This window comes from Mirounga angustirostris, unplaced genomic scaffold (assembly GCF_029215605.1).
Source record: "Mirounga angustirostris isolate CCGP_5_RB_7025 unplaced genomic scaffold, mMirAng1.0.hap1 SCAF_3, whole genome shotgun sequence".
NCBI classification, from domain to species: Eukaryota; Metazoa; Chordata; class Mammalia; order Carnivora; family Phocidae; genus Mirounga; species Mirounga angustirostris.
Genome location: NW_026991711.1, coordinates 90,417,597 through 90,436,095, shown reverse-complemented (window position 1 = coordinate 90,436,095; position 18,499 = coordinate 90,417,597).

Below are 18,499 nucleotides of genomic sequence, written 5' to 3'. Positions count from 1 at the left end.
TGGCTGCAATCTGTAAACTCTAAGCAATTAAACCCACTGGAGTCCTGTGAATGGTTCAGATTTTGCACACTGCAGATAAGGTTTGTCTGAATTAAAATGTCTGAGTCCCAGGCACCTTGGTGTCCTTAAAGTCACTGCAATTTAACACATCTTCTAGATATATTTAGAATGTCAAATTGTAAGATTTTTTTTTTTTTTTGCTAGCTTTTGTCCCCTTTCTCCTTAATAGAAATCTGGCAAGGATAAGTGTGGGTGAAATGAGGGAAACCTCTTTCAAGGGCAAAAATGACATCATGCCTCAAACTACAACCTGATGATCATATTATCAAAAGCCTTAATTTAAAGAACTGGTAGAAAAAACACTTAGGGGTGCGTGTGTATGTGTGTGTGTGTGTGTGTGTGTTAAAATTTTTATTTAATTGAGAGAGAGAGAGTGAGTGCACAAGCAGGGGGATGGTCAGAGGGAGAGAAAGGATCCTCAAGGAGACTCCCCACTGAGTGCAGAGCACCAACTGAGTGAGCAGAGCCCAACACAGGCTCAGTCCAGGCTCTGAGATCATGACCTGAGCAGAAGTTGGAGGTTTAACTGACTGAGCTACCCAAGAGCCCCCTCCTTTTTTTTTCTAATGTAACAATTTTGTCTCACTCCTTTTCTCATTTCTTAATTCACACTGTGATACTTTTAGATTTTTTTTTTTTTTTAACAGGCAATGCTGCTGTTTGGAACACTCAATTCACACTCTATCTTTTCCAGTTCTTTCACACTTCCAGAAAAACATTGCTTAAAACTGCCATTTATATGTCTTAGATCTTAATGTACTACATCTCCTCTTCTGAATTTTAATCTCTTAGTATCTTTCTGAAAAAGAAATAGCCAAAAATAAATATTAAAAAATAACCAGCCAATCTGTGCTCACTCAGAGTGTCTGAAATGTAGTAGACATGTGTGATGTTTATAAATGAAACAAAATAATATGAGCTATGATTTTTTGTGATCACACCATTGAGCCAGTCAGCCCTTGTTTTGCAAACTAATGAGAACTGGTCATTTCAGGTTTAAAATTTTTGTTCTGGTTTAAAATAATATAAATTTATAGAAAATGTGGAACATTCAATAAACTAGAAAAACCCATCAACAAAAGATAAGTATTTCCCACTTTTATGTTCATTTATTTTAGAGAGCTGCTTAAAAATATGGCACACATAATGTATATTGATTTTCTTCTTACCAATATAAAGAGGCATTTCTAATATCTTTGCAAATATCATTAATGAGTATCATATTCTAATCCATCATGCATTAATTTACTTAACGAATCTGCTATGGTTAAGCATTTATCTCTCTTTTATGTTCTTGTGGGGTAAATACAACTCTGGCATGCATATCTCTCTAGTGATATTTCCTTAGAATTGATCCCCAAATTGGTATTTCTAGGTTAAAGTTTAGTGCTGTTTCCAAGCCTCCAAGTACACATTAGAGAGTGTTTTCCAAAATGGTTGTAAAATTTTAGGATTTCAACAGTGAATGACTGATAGTCATTTCACTCTAGCAAATGCTCAGATTGATTAGAACATGGAACATTGGTTGGAGAGCAAGATGGCAGAGGAGTAGGAGACCTAAATTTTGTCTGGTCTCAGGAATTCAGCTGGATAGGGATCAAACCATTCTGAACACCTACAAACTCAACAGGAGATCGAAGAAAAGAATAGTAACAACTCTCTGAACAGAAAAGCGACCACTTTCTGGAAGGTAGGACATGGGGAGAAGTGAATCCGAGGTGATATTTGGGAGAATAGACAGTGGGGGAAAGGTCCTCTGTCAGCCACTGCTGGCAAGTGATAGAGCCGCAGAGCACAAAATCAGAACATTTAGAAGTCGGCTCCACTGAGGGACGTCACTCCAGTGGCTAAGCGGGGGGTAGAACCCTCGCTGGGACAGTGCAGTCTCAGGACCCTCGGGGTCACAGAAAGACCAGGGATGCCTGAGCGCAGCAGAGCTCCAGGTATCAGATCAGGGAAGCTGGCTGCAGAGACGGAGCTGAGGAGTGGGCTGTCAGCTCGGGGTTGCCATAAACCGTGATCCATGGTGCAGTCCGGCCACTGCTCCTCCAGCAGGGACCCAACAAGTGGCAGATCTGGGGAGATTCACCTTCCTCCCCCGGGAGGAGCGGCGCGAGAGCACACCACAGGGATCTGCTGGGTTTGGAGACTCCATATGGGGTCGGGTGCCAGAGATAGAAATGCTCAGTCACAAGCCAGGTGTGCATGGAGTATGGCCAGAGACAGGAGTGATTGACTGTTTTTCTCTGGGGGTGCACTGAGGAGTGGGGCCGCAAGTTCTCAGCTCCTCCGGGGTGGAGATTGGGTGGCTGCCATTTTCACTCTCCTCCTCCAAAGCTGTACGGCAATCTTGCAGGGACAAAAGCTCCCAGAGCAAATGAGAGCAGATTACTTAGCCTGGACCTGGCAAGGGCAGGGCAATTCTGCCTCTGGCAAAGACATTTGGGAACAGGCCCCTCCCCCAGAAGATCAGCAAGAACAGTCAGCCAAGACCAAGTTTACCAATCAATGAGAACAGCAGAAATCCAGCGCGAGAGGAATACTGCACATAGAATTCATGGCGTTTTCCCCAAGACTCTTTAGTCTTTCAAAGTTAATTTTTTTTAACTTTCTTTTTTTTTCCTTGTTTTTTTTTTTTTTTTTTAATTTTTCTTTTTCCCATTTTCAACCAACGTCTTATCAATCCCTTCTTTAAAAATCTATTTTAGGGCGCCTGGGTGGCTCAGTTGGTTAAGCGACTGCCTTTGGCTCAGGTCATGATCCTGGAGTCCCTGGATTGAGTCCCGCATCGGGCTCCCTGCTCGGCAGGGAGTCTGCTTCTCCCTCTCCCACTCCCCCTGCTTGTGTTCCCTCTCTTGCTGTGTCTTTCTCTATCAAATAAATAAATAAAATCTTTAAAAATAATAATAAATAAATAAATAAATAAATAAATATTTTATTTTTCATTTTTAGTCATATTCTATACCATCATAGTAGTTAACCTTATTTTTGATATATATATATAAGCTGTTCTCTCTTTAAAATTTTGGGATACAAGGGCGCCTGGGTGGCTCAGTCGTTAAGCGTCTGCCTTCGGCTCAGGTCATGATCCCAGGGTCCTGGGATCGGGCCCTGCATTGGGCTCTTTGTTCAGCAGGGAGCCTGCTTCTCCCTCTCCCACTCTGCCTGCTTGTGCTGTCTCTCTCTGTCAAATAAATAAATAAAATAAAATCTTTAAAAAAAATTGGGGATACAGTTTCTTCTAACAGACACAAATATACCCTAAATCTCTAGTGTATGGTTTTATTCTAGTCTTCTTCCTGATCACATTCTCTCCTTTTTGTTTTAATCCTCTTCTTTCTATTTTCAACCAACTTCTTATCAATTTGTTTTATCCAATCTTTTATAATTTTCATCTTTACAGTCATATTCCATCCCTTCATTATATTTACCCTTACTTTTGTACATATATAAGTTTTTCTTTCTTTAAAATTTTGGGAGTCACTTTCTTCTAACAGAACAAAATATGCCCAAAATCTAGTGTGTGGCACTGATCTATGCACCAGCCTGATCATATCTGATCATATTCTGTTTTTTGTTTGCTTGTTTTTATCTTTATCTTTTTCTTTTTTTTTTCTTTTTTCTTCTTTTTATTTTCATTTCCCCCAGTTTCAAGTCTCTTCTGATTTGTTTACTGTATATTTTTCTGGGGTCATTGTTATCCTGTTAACATTTAGTTCTCTCATTCATCTATTCTTCCCTGGACAAAATGAAAAAAAGGAAAAAAAATCACGTCAAAAAAAAAAAAAGAACAAGAGACAGTACCAACTGCCAGGAACCTAATCAATATGGACATTAGTAAGATGTAGGAACTAGAGTTCAGAATGATGATTTTATTTTTTTTATTTTTTTATTTCTTTAAATATTTTATTTATTTGAGAAAGAGAATGAGATAGAGCAAGCATGAGAGGGGGGAGGGTCAGAGGGAGAAGCAGACTCCCCGCTGAGCAGGGAGCCCAAAGCAGGACTCGATCCCAGGACTCCAGGATCACGACCCAAGCTGAAGGTAGTCGCTCAACCAACTGAGCCACCCAGGTGCCCCAAGAATGATTTTATTTATTTATTTATTTATTTATTTATTTATTTATTTAAGATTTTATTTATTTATTTGACAGAGAGAGAGATCGTGAGAGCAGGAACACAAGCAGGGGGAATGGGAGAGGGAGAAGCAGGTTTCCCGCCGAGCAGGGAGCCCGATATGGGACTCGATCCCAGGACCCTGGGATCATGACCTGAGCCGAAGGCAGATGCTTAACGACTGAGCCACCCAGGCGCCCCAAGAATGATGATTTTATTATTATTATTATTATTATTTTAAAGATTTTATTTATTTATTCATGAGAGACAGAGAGAGAGGCAGAGGGAGAAGCAGGCTCCCAAGGAGCAGGGAGCCCGATGCGGGACTCGATCCCAGGACGCTGGGATCATAACCTGAGCCGAAGGCAGACGCTTAACCATCTGAGCCACCCAGGCGCTCAAGAATGATGATTTTAAAGATACTACCTGGACTTGAAAAAAGCATGGAAGATATTAGAGGAACGCTTTCTGGAGAAATAAAGGACCTAAAATCTAATCAAGTCAAAATCAAAAAGGCTATTAATGAGGTGCAATAAAAAATGGAGGCTCTAACTGCTAGGATAAGTGAGGCAGAAGAGAGAATCAGTGATTTAGAAGACCAAATGATGGAAAATAAAGAAGCTGAGAAAAAGAGAGATAAACAACTACTGGATCACGAGGGCAGAATTTGAGAGATAAGCGATACCATAAGATGAAACAATATTAGAATAATTGGGATCCCAGAAGAAGAAGAAAGAGAAGAGGGGTGGAGGGATATTGGAGCAAATTATAGCAGAAAACTCCCTTAATTTGAGGAAGGAAACAGGCATCAAAATCCAGGAGGCACAGAGAACCCCCCTCAAAATCAATAAAAATAGGTCAACACCCTGACATCTAATAGTAAAACTTATGAGTCTTAGAGACAAAGAGAAAATCCTGAAAGCAGCTTGGGGCAAGATATATGTAACCTTCAATGGTAAAAATGTTAGATTGGCAACAGACCTAGCTACAGAGACCTGGCAGGCCAGAAAGGACTGGCAGGATCTATTCAGAGCACTAAACGGAAAAAATATGCAGCCAAGAATCCTATATCCAGCTAGGCTGTCATTGAAAATAGAAGGAGAGATAAAAAGCTTCCAGGACAAACAAAAACTAAAGGAATTTGCAAACACGAAACCAGCCCTACAAGAAATATTAAAAGGGGTCCTCTAAGTAAAGAGAGAGCCTAAAAGTAACATAGACGAGAAAGGAACAGAGACAATACACAGTAACAGTCACCTTACAGGCAATACAATGGCACTAAATTCATATCTTTCAATAGTTACCCTGAATGTAAATGGGCTAAATGCCCCAATCAAAAGACACAGCTTTGGATAAAAAAACAAGACCCATTGATATGCTGTCTGCAAAAGACACATTTTAGACCCAAAGACACCCCCAAATTGAAAGTGAGGGGATGGAAAACAATTTACCATGTTTACCAATTTTTGTTTACCAAATTTCCCATTTTACCATATCAGACAAATTAGGTTTTAAACCAAAGACTCTAATAAGAGATGAAGAAGGACACTATATCATATTTAGAGTGTCTATCCAACAAGAAGATCTAACAATTGTAAATATCTATGCCCCTAACATGGGAGCAGCCAATTATATAAGCCAATTAATAACCAAACCAAAGAAACATATTGACAACAACACAATAATAGTGGGGGACATTAACACCCCCCTCACTGAAATGGACAGATCATCAAAGCAAAAGATCAACAAGGAAATAAAGACTTTAAATGACACACTGGACCAAATGGACTTCACAGACATATTCAGAACATTCCATCCGCCCAAAAAAGAATACACATTCTTCTCTAGTGCCCATGGAACATTCTCCAGAATAGATCACATCCTAGGTCACAAATCAGGTCTCAACCAGTCCCAAAAGATTGGGATCATTCCCTGCATATTTTCAGAGCACAATGCTTTGAAACTAGAACTCAATCACAAGAGGAAAGTCAGAAAGGACTCAAATACATGGAGGCTAAAGAGCCTCCTACTAAAGAATGAATGGGTCAATGAGGAAATTAAAGAAGAATTTAAAAAATTCATGGAAACAAATGAAAATGAAAATACAACTGTTCAAATCTTTGGGACGAATGAAAGGCAGTCCTAAGAGGAAAATGTATAGCAATATAAGCCTTTCTCAAGAAACAAGAAAGGTCTCAAATACACAACCTAACCCTACACCTAAAGGAGTTGGAGAAAGAATGGCAAATAAAGCCTAAACCCAGCAGGAGAAGAGAAATAATGAAGATCATAGCAAAAATCAATGAAATAGAAAGCAAAAAAAACAGTAGGACAGATCAGCAAAACTAGGAGTTGGTTCTTTGAAAGAATTAACAAGATTGATAAACCCCTGGCCAGACTTATCAAAAAGAAAAGAGCAATGACCCAAATCAACAAAATCATGAATGAAAGAAGAGAGATCACAACCAACACCAAAGAAATACAAAAAATTATAAGAACATACTATGAGCAACTATATGCCAGCAAATTAGATAATCTGGAAGAAATGGATGCATTCCTAGAGATGTATCAACTACCAAAACTGAACCAGGAAGAAATAAAAAATCTGAACAGACCTATAACCACTAAGGAAATTGAAGCAGTCATCAAAAATCTCCCAACAAGAAAAGCCCAGGGCCTGATGGCTTCCCAGGGGAATTCTACCAAAAAAATAGAAATGGAAGGAAAACTTCCAAACTGTTTTATGAGGCCACCATTACCTTGATGCCCAAACCAGACAAAGACCCCATCAAAAAGGAGAATTACAGACCAGTATCCTTGATGAACATGGATGCAAAAATTCTCACCACAATACTAGCTAATAGCATCCAACAGTACACTAAAAGGATTATTCACCACGACCAAATGGGATTTAACCCTGGGCTGCAAGGTGGTTCAACATCCGCAAATCAATCAATGTGATACAATATATTAACAAAAGAAAGAACAAGAGCCATATGATCCTCTCAATAGATGCAGAGAAAGCATTTGACAAAGTAAAGCATTCTTTCTTGATCAAAACTTTTCAGAATATAGGGATAGAGGGTACATACCTCAATATCATAAAGCACCATCTATGAAAAATCCACAGCAAATTTATTCTCAATGGGGAAAAACTGAAAGCTTTCCCCTAAGGTCAGGAAGGCGGCAGGGATGTCCACTATCACCATTGCTATTCAACATAGTATTAGAAGTCCTAACCACAGCAATCAGACAACAAAAAGGAAAAAAAAGGCATCCGAATCGGCAAAGAAGAAGTCAAACTCTCACTCTTTGCAGATGATACGCTACTTTATGTGGAAAACCCAAAAGACTCCACCCCAAAACTGCTAGAACTCATACAGGAATTCAGTAAAGTGGCAGGATATAAAATCAATGCACAGAAATCAGTGGCATTCCTATACACCAACAACAAGACAGAAGACAGAGAAATGAAGGAGTTGATCCCATTTACAATTGCACCCAAAACCATAAGATACCTAGGAATAAATCTAACCAAAGAGGCAAAGGATCTGTACTCATAAAACTATAGAATACTCATGAAAGAAATTGAGGAAGACACAAAGAAATGGGAAAACGTTCCGTGCTCACGGATTGGGAGAACAAATAGTGTGAAGATGTCAATGCTACCTAGAGCAATCTACACATTCAATGCAATCCCCATCAAAATACCATCCACTTTTTTCAAAGAAATGGAACAAGTAATCCTAAAATTTGTATGGAACCAGAAAAGACCCCGAATAGCTAGAGGAATGTTGAAAAAGAAAAGCAAAGCTCGTGGCATCACAATTCCAGACTTCAAGCTCTGTTACAAAGCTGTCATCATCAAGACAGTCTGGTACTGGCACAAAAACAGACACATAGATCAAGGGAACCGAATAGAGAGCCCAGAAATGGACCCTCAACTCTATGATCAACTAATATTGGACAAAAAAGGAAAGAATATCCAATGAAAAAAGACAGTCTCTTCAACAAATGGTGTTGGGAAAATTGGACAGCCACATGCAGAAGAATGAAACTGCACCATTTCCTTACACCACACACAAAAATAGACTCAAAATCATTGAAAGACCTCAGTGTGAGACAGGAGTCCATCAAAGTCCTAAAGGAGAACACAGGCAACAACCTTGTGGACCTCAGCCGCAGCAGCTTCTTCCTAGAAACATTGCCAAAGGCAAGGGAAGCAAGGGCAAAAATGAACTATTGGGATTTCATCACGATAAAAAAGCTTCTGCACAGCAAAGGAAACAGTCAACAAAACCAAAAGACAACCGACACAGTGGGAGAAGATATTTACAAATGATGTATTGGATAAAAGGCTAGTATCCAAAATCTATAAAGAACTTATTAAACTCAACACCCAAGGAACAATGATCCAATCAAGAAATGGGCAGAAGACACGAACAGATATTTTTTTTCCAAAAAATTCATCCAAATGGCCAACAGACAGTTGAAAAAGTGCTCAACATCGCTCGGCATCAGGGAAATGCAAATCAAACCCTCAATGAGTACCACCTCACACCAGTCAGAATGGCTAAAATTAACAAGTCAGGAAATGACAGATGTTGGCAGGGATGCACAGAAAGGGGAATCCTCCTACACTATTGGTGGAAATGCAAGCTGGTGCAACCATGCTGGAAAACAGTATAGAGGTTCCTCAAAAAGTTGAAAATAAAGCTACTGTACAATCCAGCAATTGTACTATTGGGTATTTACCCCAAGGATACAAATGTAGGGATCCGAAGGGGTATGTGCACCCCGATGTTCATAGCAGCAACGTCCACAATAGCCAAACTATGGAAAGAGCCAAGATGTGCATTGACAGATGAATGGATAAAGAAGAGGTGGTATATATATACAATGGAATATTATGCAGCCTTCAAAAGGAATGAAACCTTGCCTTTGCAATGGCGTGGATAGAACTGGAGGGTATTATGCTGAGCAAAATAAGTCAAAAAGAGAAAGACATGTATCATATGACCTCACTGATATGAGGAATTCTTAATCTCAGGAAACAAACTGAGGGTTACTGGAGTGGTGGGGGTAGGAGGGATGGGGTGGCTGGGTGATAGACATTGGGGAGGATATGTGCTATGGTGAGTGCTGTGAATTGTGTAGGACTGTGGCATCACAGACCTGTACCTCTGAAACAAATGAATACAATCTATCTTAAAAAAGAAGAAGAAGAAGAAGAAGAAGATAGGAGGAAGTGAAAATGAAGGGGGGAAGCAGGAGGGGGACACGAACCATGAGAGACTATGGATTCTGAGAAACAAACTGAGGGTTCTAGAGGTGAGGGGGGTGGGGGGATGGTTTAGCCTGGTGATGGGTATTAAAGAGAGCATGTACTGAATGGAGCACTGAATCTTATACGCAAACAATGAATCATAGAACACTACTTCAGAAACTAATGATGTAATGTATGGTGATTAATATAACATAATAAAAAAAGAACATGTAACATCTTTCATTGATAACTAGTTTATAGTAAGCATATCTGGTGTATTTAGTACTTTGTTAAGTGCTGGTATTTTTAATATGCTTACACATACAATATTTAATTCATGATGTCTTGCAAAAAAAAAAAAAGATGGAGAAGCTATTGTTGGACTCATGAATAGGTGGAGCATTTGAGACCAATTACAGTCAAATAAATTGCCTAAGGTCACTCAGTGGAGGAGCTGAAAGTTAGGTCACATCTGCAACCCTCAGCCTGGTCCTTTTCTTTCTATCCCATCAGGCCTTGTCTTAATGAGCACCTCTGTGCATTCTGTGCAGACAAGAGTCACACTTCACTACAGAATTAAGACAGGTGCATGGCCTCCATTTAGGTACTATTTTTTTCTGTCAAACATATCCATTATGATGGGTCCTACTAAATCCTTTTAGATTATGCCTAGGACCATATTGATATAAAATACTGCCAAGAGCTGAGATAACCCTTTAAATTATTGGGCCATTTACAGAAAGAGGAAACTGAAGAACAGACATGTGCCAGATTCATGACAACCCAGGATACTAGTTCATGTTCATCACTATTAGTAAACCTCATGTGTACATGAAGGAAGTATAGCACAGACCCACGTGTGTGCCTCGCACGCAGCACAAATCAATCATATTGATTTTCTCAGTTTCCCCTTCATATTGTCTTCGTTGGCCACACATTGTTACTTTGAACTCAGAAATATGCAATAAAATCTCACTTCTACCTCTCACTTCTCACAACAGGCCGCCTCATCTGTAGCTTGATTTTATATCATGAACATTTTATGCTAACATTTTAATTAATGCATTCATCATCAGTTGTTTTCTTTTGCTCTATGATCAGTCCATTGCTACATTTTGAAATTATTTTTTAGACCACTAATGGATATAACAATACTAAAGAAAATTTTCTAAAAGGAAAATCTGGCATTTCATTCTAGCCTGCCTCCTTCAATGTTTATTTATTCCATTATATCATTTGTCTATATGTACATTATATGTGTATATTTATTAAATTTTGAATCTACTTTGTATGCTAATTTTCCTTTGTATGTCATGCAATTTGGGGCCTATATTTTCTCCATAATTATGGTTTGTAATGGTTGTGTAAAATTTCATTGTATTTTGGGGTGCATGGGTAGCTCAGTTGGTTGAGTATTGGACTCATGATTTCAGCTCTGGTCATGATCTCAGCATAGTGAAATTGAGGCCCCCTCACCCCATGGGGCTCCATGCCTAGCATGGGATGCTTGGGATTATTTCTCTCTCTCTCTCTTTGCCCCTACTTCCCAGTTTGTGCTTTCTCTTGCTCTTTCTCTCAAAAAAAAAAAAAAAATCATTGCATGCAGTGTTTCCTTCAGCAGAATATATACTAAAATCTCATTGTGTGTGTATACAAAGATTATTTGCTATACATCATATTGAATAGGCAGACTATATATATATATATATATATATATATATATATATATATAACTCTTAAAAAGAAAGCTATAATAAATATTCTTGCGTATTATTAGGATTCTGTATTTAAGAAAACTTCCTCATGATAAGTTCTATATTTAGAAGACTCTCCCCAAGGCCAGTTCACAAAAGTGACATCACAGGGTAACAAATACACATTTGGCAATTCTTGATCTGTATATCATAGTTACCTTCCCAGAGGACAGTGCTCTTTCTATTGATTTTTTTTTCTCCAAGTTTTATTTAAATTCCACTTAGTTAACATATGGTGTGATATTATTTTCAGTTATAGAACTTAGTGATTTGACACTTAGAACACCCAGTGCTCATCACAAGTGCCCTCCTTAATCCCCATTACCCCAACCCCCATCCACCTCCCCTCTGGTAACCATGAGTTTGTTCCCTAGAGTTAAGAATCTATTTCCTGGTTTTCCTTCCTCCCCCTCCCCCAATATTCATTTGTTTTGTTTCTTAAATTCCACATAAGAGTGAAATCATATGGTATTTGTTTTTCTCTGAGTGACTTATTTCACTTAACATAGTACAGTCTAGCTCCATCTATGTCATTGCAAATGGAAAGATTTCATTCTTTTTTATGGCTGAATAATATTCCCTTTTCACTAGACTGATCCCCCAGGCTGCTGTGACTCAGAAGAGAAATCCATCTGAAACAGTATATTTTCCTAACCTCTCATACTTTGAGCCCAATGAGACTGGAGAATGCCTGATAGGTAGGAGAATCCCTTCAAGAAACAATCAACCCTCTATGAAAATGCTAGAATCTGGAGCAAATGTTGGATTTGACAATTTGTTCACAGCTATATACACAGACCATTATTTCCTATAGTGGGTTTTGAAGAAGACATATCTGTGGTTATTGTTCTACTCACCTAAACCTTTAACATTTCTATATGTATTCTATTTAGAATTATGTACATGTTAACTATCATGGGGCCTTAGGGACAGTAAGTGTTTGCCTAGTTCTTGTGTAAAAGATCATGTCTTAAGTCACTTCAGTTCAAAAGAACATTCTGTGAAAATTATGAAGGAAAACCTTACTAAAGTGGACACAGGAAGCTAAAAGGGATAATAGTGTCACTCAATGTCAATTAAAGGAAGGACCATCAATTACAGATCCCAACAGAAGAATCATCAACAGGAAAGAGTGAGCCATCACAGGCTCCAACATGATAGATGTACATTGAATTCTTTACAAGAAATCAACTACCACTGCAATTCAGTCAGTGAGAAATCACCATCCCTCTTAACTTTTGCTTTTCTTTATGAACTTTCATTCAAAACAACCCCTCCAAACTTCCTCCTTTTTCTCCATAAGATAGCATTCATCTCCAGTGTCCATTCGACTTGCCTTAGCTTGCATGTTCCAAATTGCAATTCTCTGTTATTCCCAGCAGGGGGTAGAATTTGCTGGTAAAATAAGTCACTTATTTTTCAAGGTTCACAGTTTTATGTAGTTATAAACACAATGAAAAGATCTGTAGGTTGGTCTTTAGAGCTTAAAATCTCTGCAAAGAAATGACTTGATTGTTAGCAAAATCATTTTCATAATTGGCCAAAACCTACTTCTGTTGCTTTGGGAATTTAAGAAGTTAGGGAAAACATGACTGGAATTAACTTTCCTTTTTAAGTAGCTCACTGAACTAGCCAAACATTGGTTGCTGTGTTCCCATCCAGGCTAAAACTACTATAAGCAAATTTGAAGGGAGGAAACCAAAAATGTTATTGCAAATAATTAAAAGTTAAGACATTCAAAAATTGTGGGTTTTTTTGTATTTCTCTACAAAAATGTCATTGGAATTTTGATAAGGCTTGAATTAGTCTGTAGATTGCTTTGAGTAATTTGGACACTTTAACAATAAGGTCGAAGAGGTTGCTGCCTGTGTTCTCCTCAAGGATTTTGATGGACTCCTGTATCACATTTAGGTCTTTCATCCATTTTGAGTCTGTTTTTGTGTGTGGTGTAAGGAAATGGTCCAGTTTCATTCTTCTGCATGTGGCTGTCCAATTTTCCCAACACCATTTGTTGAAGAGACTGTCTTTTTTCCATTGGACATTCTTTCCTGCTTTGTTGAAGATTAGTTGACTGACGATATGATACTTTATGTGGAAAACCCAAAAGACTCCACCCCAAAACTGCTAGAACTCATACAGGAATTCAGTAAAGTGGCAGGATATAAAATCAACACACAGAAATCAGTGGCATTCGTATACACCAACAACAAGACAGAAGAAAGAGAAATTAAAGAGTTGATCCCATTTACAATTGCATCCAAAACCATAAGATACCTAGGAATAAATCTAACCAAAGAGACAAAGGATCTGTACTCAGAAAACTATAAAATACTCATGAAAGAAATTGAGGAAGACAAAAAGAAATGGAAAAACATTCCATGCTCATGGATTGGAAGGGCAAATATTGTGAAGATGTCAATGCTACCTAGAGCCATCTACACATTTAATGCAATCCCCATCAAAATACCATCAACTTTTTTCAAAGCAATGGAACAAATAATCCTAAAATTTGTATGGAACCAGAAAAGAGCCCGAATAGCCAGAGGAATGTTAATTCTCTTTTAAATGTTTGATAGAATTTACCAGTAAAGCCACCTAGTTCTGAGCTTTTATTTGTATATACATATTTTCTGATTTAATCTTCTTACTAGCTACAGGTCTGTTTAAACTTTCTATTGATTCAGGATTCAATCTTGGTAGGTTGTATATTTCCCAAAATTTATTTATTTATTTTAGGTTATCCATTTTCTTGGTATGTTATTGCTCATATTAGTTTCTTCTAATCCATTTTTTATTTCTGTGACATCAGATTTAATATCTCATCTTCATTTCTGATTGTATTTATTATAGTCCCTCTCATTTTTCTCTGTCTAGCTAAAGGTTTGCTAATTTTATCTTTTCAAAAAACCAGCTCAGTTTTATTGATTTTTTTCTATTCTCTATTTTGTTTATTTCTACCTTTTGTTCTTTTATTTTTGCTCTTCTTTTTTATACATTTCTAAAATTCACAAGGAACCCAAAGGATCTTGAATAGCCAAATCAACTTGAGAAAGAACAAAACTGAAGGCATCATACTCTCTGATTTCATAATATATTACAAAGCTAAAGTAATCAAAACAGTGTGGTACTGGCATAATGACAGAATATAAACCAATAAAACAGAATAGAGAATACAGATATAAGTATGCACATATATGGTCAACTGATTTTTGACATGGATATCAAGATTATACAATAGGGAAAAGATAGTCTCTTCAACAAATGATGCCAGGAAAACTGGATATGCACAAGAAAGCAAAACAAAACAAAAAGCCTGAAAAAAAAAAAAGAAGAAGAAAGAAAGAAAGTAAGTAAGAAAGAAAGAAAGAAAGAAGGAAAGGGAGGGAGGAGAAAAGGGAGAGAGGGAGGGAGGGAGGGAAGGAGGGAGCAAGGAAGAAGGGAAGGAAGGAAGGAAGGAAGGAAGGAAGGAAGGAAGGAAGGAAGGAAGGAAGGAAAAAGAAAGGAAGAAAAGAAGGAAGGAATGTAGGTAGGAAAGGAAGAAAGAAAAAAAAATCCTTATTTCATACCACACAAAATCAACTCAAAATAAATTAAAAACTGAAATGTTAGATTCGTAGAAGAAACTGCAAAACTCCTATTAAAAAACGTAGGGGAAAAGCTTCATGACATTAGCCTTAACAATGATTTCATGGATAAGACACCAAAAGCACAGCCAACAAAAGCAAAAATAGCCAAGTAGGACTAAATCAAGCAAAAGCATCTGAATAGCAAAGGAAACACTTAACAGAGTCAAAAGGCTTCCTGTAGAATGGAAGAAGATATTTTTAACTGTATATTTGACAAAGTTAATTTCCAAAATTTATAAGGAACTCCTACATCTCAGCAGCAAAAAATCTAATAACCCAATTTAAAAAACAAACAAACCTGTTTTAAGAAAAGTTTAAAGGCCCAATTCATGGGTTAAAGACATGAATGGACATTTCCCCAAAGAAGACATACAAATAGCCTACAGATATATGAAAAAATTCTCAATGTCACTAATTATAAAATTCAAATCAAAACTGCAATGCAATATCATGTCATACCTATTGAAATGGCTACTATAAAAAAAAACAGACAATAAATTTGTTGAAGGTAGAAGGAAACTGGAACACTTGTACACTGTTAATGAAACTGTACAATGGTACAGCCTCTATGAATAACTGTATGGAGATTCCTCAAAAACCTAAAAAATGGAGCTATCATATGATTTAACAATCCCACTTCTGGGTATTTATCCAGAAGAACCGAAATCACAATCTTGAAGAAATATTAGCACTCCATGTTCATTGCAGTGCAATTCACAATAGCTAAGATATGGCAATAACCAAATGTCCACTGACAGATGAATGGATAAGAACACACACACACACACACACACAACACACACACTGGAGTACCATTTAGCCTTTAAAAAGAAAAGAAATTCCCATTATGTAACAATATGGATGAACCTTGAAGACAGTATACTAAATAAAATAAGCCAGTCACAGAACAAATACTGCATAATTCCACTTCTAGGAGGCCTCTAAAATGGTCATACTCATAGGATCAGATAGTGGAATGGTAGTTACTAAAGCCTGGGAGAGGGGAAGGGGGGCAGGTGTTGCTAATCAATGGGCATGAGGTTTCAGTTATGAAAGATGAATAAGTTCTGGAGATCTGCTGTAGAACATTGTGCCTATAGTTAAGAACACTGTTTTGTGTACTTAAAATTTTCTTAAGATGGCGATATCATTTTGAGTGTTCTTACCATAATAACATAAAATTTAATAAATTTTAAAATATTGTCATGTCTTGTATTCCCATTCTCTAATAGTGATATCTATAGTCTTTTCTAAGCCTAAACAAAAATGATTCTACTTCAGGTTAACATTTTGTCTTCTGCACTCATATCCCCTTTCTGACTAATCAGAAATATAAACAACATTGACACATTTACTACTACATATACTATTTATTCTTCTCATTGTGTCTGTATGCATCCCAGGCACACAATATTTATTCTAGTTTACTAGAAAGTTTCATATGTTCCCTAGCACATGGCACACAGACTCATAACTTTGGGCTTTTGCTTTCTCCTGAAATTCCCTCCTTCACTTCCACAGCAGATGAACTTTTGCTCATCAGCTCTGGATTTAAAAAAAAAAAAAAATGTCTTACTGAGTTTCAGGAAGGCAGAGTCCATTTCTTCCTGCTCTAGCTTTCCTTGATACATTCATCATTTGGTATATATTTAGTGGTTATGGTGTCTGCCTTACCATCCACCTGTGGGAGAAGTTTGGGAGCAGAGAACATGGCTTATTCATCCTATAGCTGGGGCAGATTTCATGTTGACCTGGCACCTGGTAGGTGTTCAATATGTTTGTTGAATGTATAAACTCCAAATGGTTTGACTCCTCCTATCACAGACTAAACTCCACACAGCAAAAAGTCTAGAACTACATTACTCATAGAGTCCTCAAGACTCTGATGACACATCAAGAACATCAAACATGTCTATGGAAATTCCCCAAAAAGAAAATATGTGTCATTTTTGATCAATGTCCCCAATGATCTACTGCTGTGCAGAATTAACCCATGTAAGCAGAAATGGGTATAATTTCAAGCCATGATTGAAAGTCTTGATAATAGAAGCAAATAGCCTGCATTCCTAAATCAGTCTAAGTAGGGAAATTTGATCTTTTGTAAATTAAACCAAAGTTACCAAAGTCTTTAATATCCTTCTTAGTTACAACACATTATTAAGTATGGTATCATCTTCCCCTGTTTCACTCTAACACATTTGGTCTGGGCTGGCTTCATTTTTTGTTTAATAGCAGAACAAATACCATTACAGAGTTATGCAAATGGTTCAAAGATTGTGAGCTGAAATAATTTAAATCCCCCATATGAAAAGCTTGATCAAGATTAAATTGTATATATACTTCATTCATACACACCTTTTTCCCAAAATCTAATTGAATTCTATCCAATCCTATAAATCTAAAGTTGCACACTAGCAATTCATAGACTCATGCTGAATCACGTTCTCATTTTCATCCAATGAAAAATTGCTAGCAAACCAGGTTGTAGATTTTGAAACCCATTAATCAGGTTTTCTGACAAATAAGCGCGGGGGGAAGATGGTAATACCATTTTACATAGAATTCCAAGAATATAATAAGAACATTCTGAGAAACCACCTAAAGTTTCTCCATTCTCAATACAGCTATGGACAAAATGCTTTCTGGAGTTGTAAGTGGGATGACTCTTTTCTAAACCAAGAAATATCATCATACCAAGAAGAGAAAATTGTGCATTAAGAAGTGAAAATAGAGTCAGTAAATTCCGAACAATGGAATTTCCTTGAGAAGTATTTGTCTAGTAAATTCAGCACCAAACTTTTGAACTGATCATCTATAAACCTAGTCTTCTCCAATTTCTAGTCATTTTGACCAAAATCACTGAGCTACAACTTTTTGCTTTTACTCTGAAGTCCTCTTTAAAAAAAAAAAAAAAAAAGTCCTCTCTAAATAAATTGCTTTCCATCTGTCTTTTTCCCATTATAAATTTTTAAGACAGGCTTTATTATGCCAACTCATTATGGCTGTATTGAAAACAAATTATTTTTGAGGGTGAGGTATCATCATTTAGATTCTGAAACTTTCTATTAATTCTTCAGAAAATAAGTCATTGTCCACCAGAAACAAATTGTCAGACAAATGTAAAACACAGAAAATTTGCCGTGTGCACATTCTACAGTCTTGTTTCCCTAGCGAAATATGATTATTGTTGATAACTATGATATTGCTATCCCTATGAAGCTTTGCTATGTGAAAGACATTGAATGGTCCCAAAGAGGACTTGCTGGAAGTTAAATCAACGTATTTAACAGCACCAAATTGTGAATAACAATAACTGTTTCTTGAGCACTTCAAGCACTAAGTCCTGAATTTCATTTGTAAATTGTCACAACCACCTTGTCATTTGGAGCCATTCCATTTTACAGTTAAAAAGAATTTAAATAATTTGTCCTCTATCATATGTCTAAAGTGAGATGAAAACTTAATATAGGACTGATATTCTGGACACCAAATCTCAAATCCATTAAGCTGTTATTTCTTTGAGCAAGGTGTTAGATGATGTGGTAAACAAAGGCAGAAGAAAAATTATTAAATTTTCTTACTACCTACAGCCCACTGACAAGTCCTTGAAACAGGCAGAGGGACATTCCTCTAGGGACTCAACTGCCTCGATGTCCACACCTTGCTAAGGGCAAAGG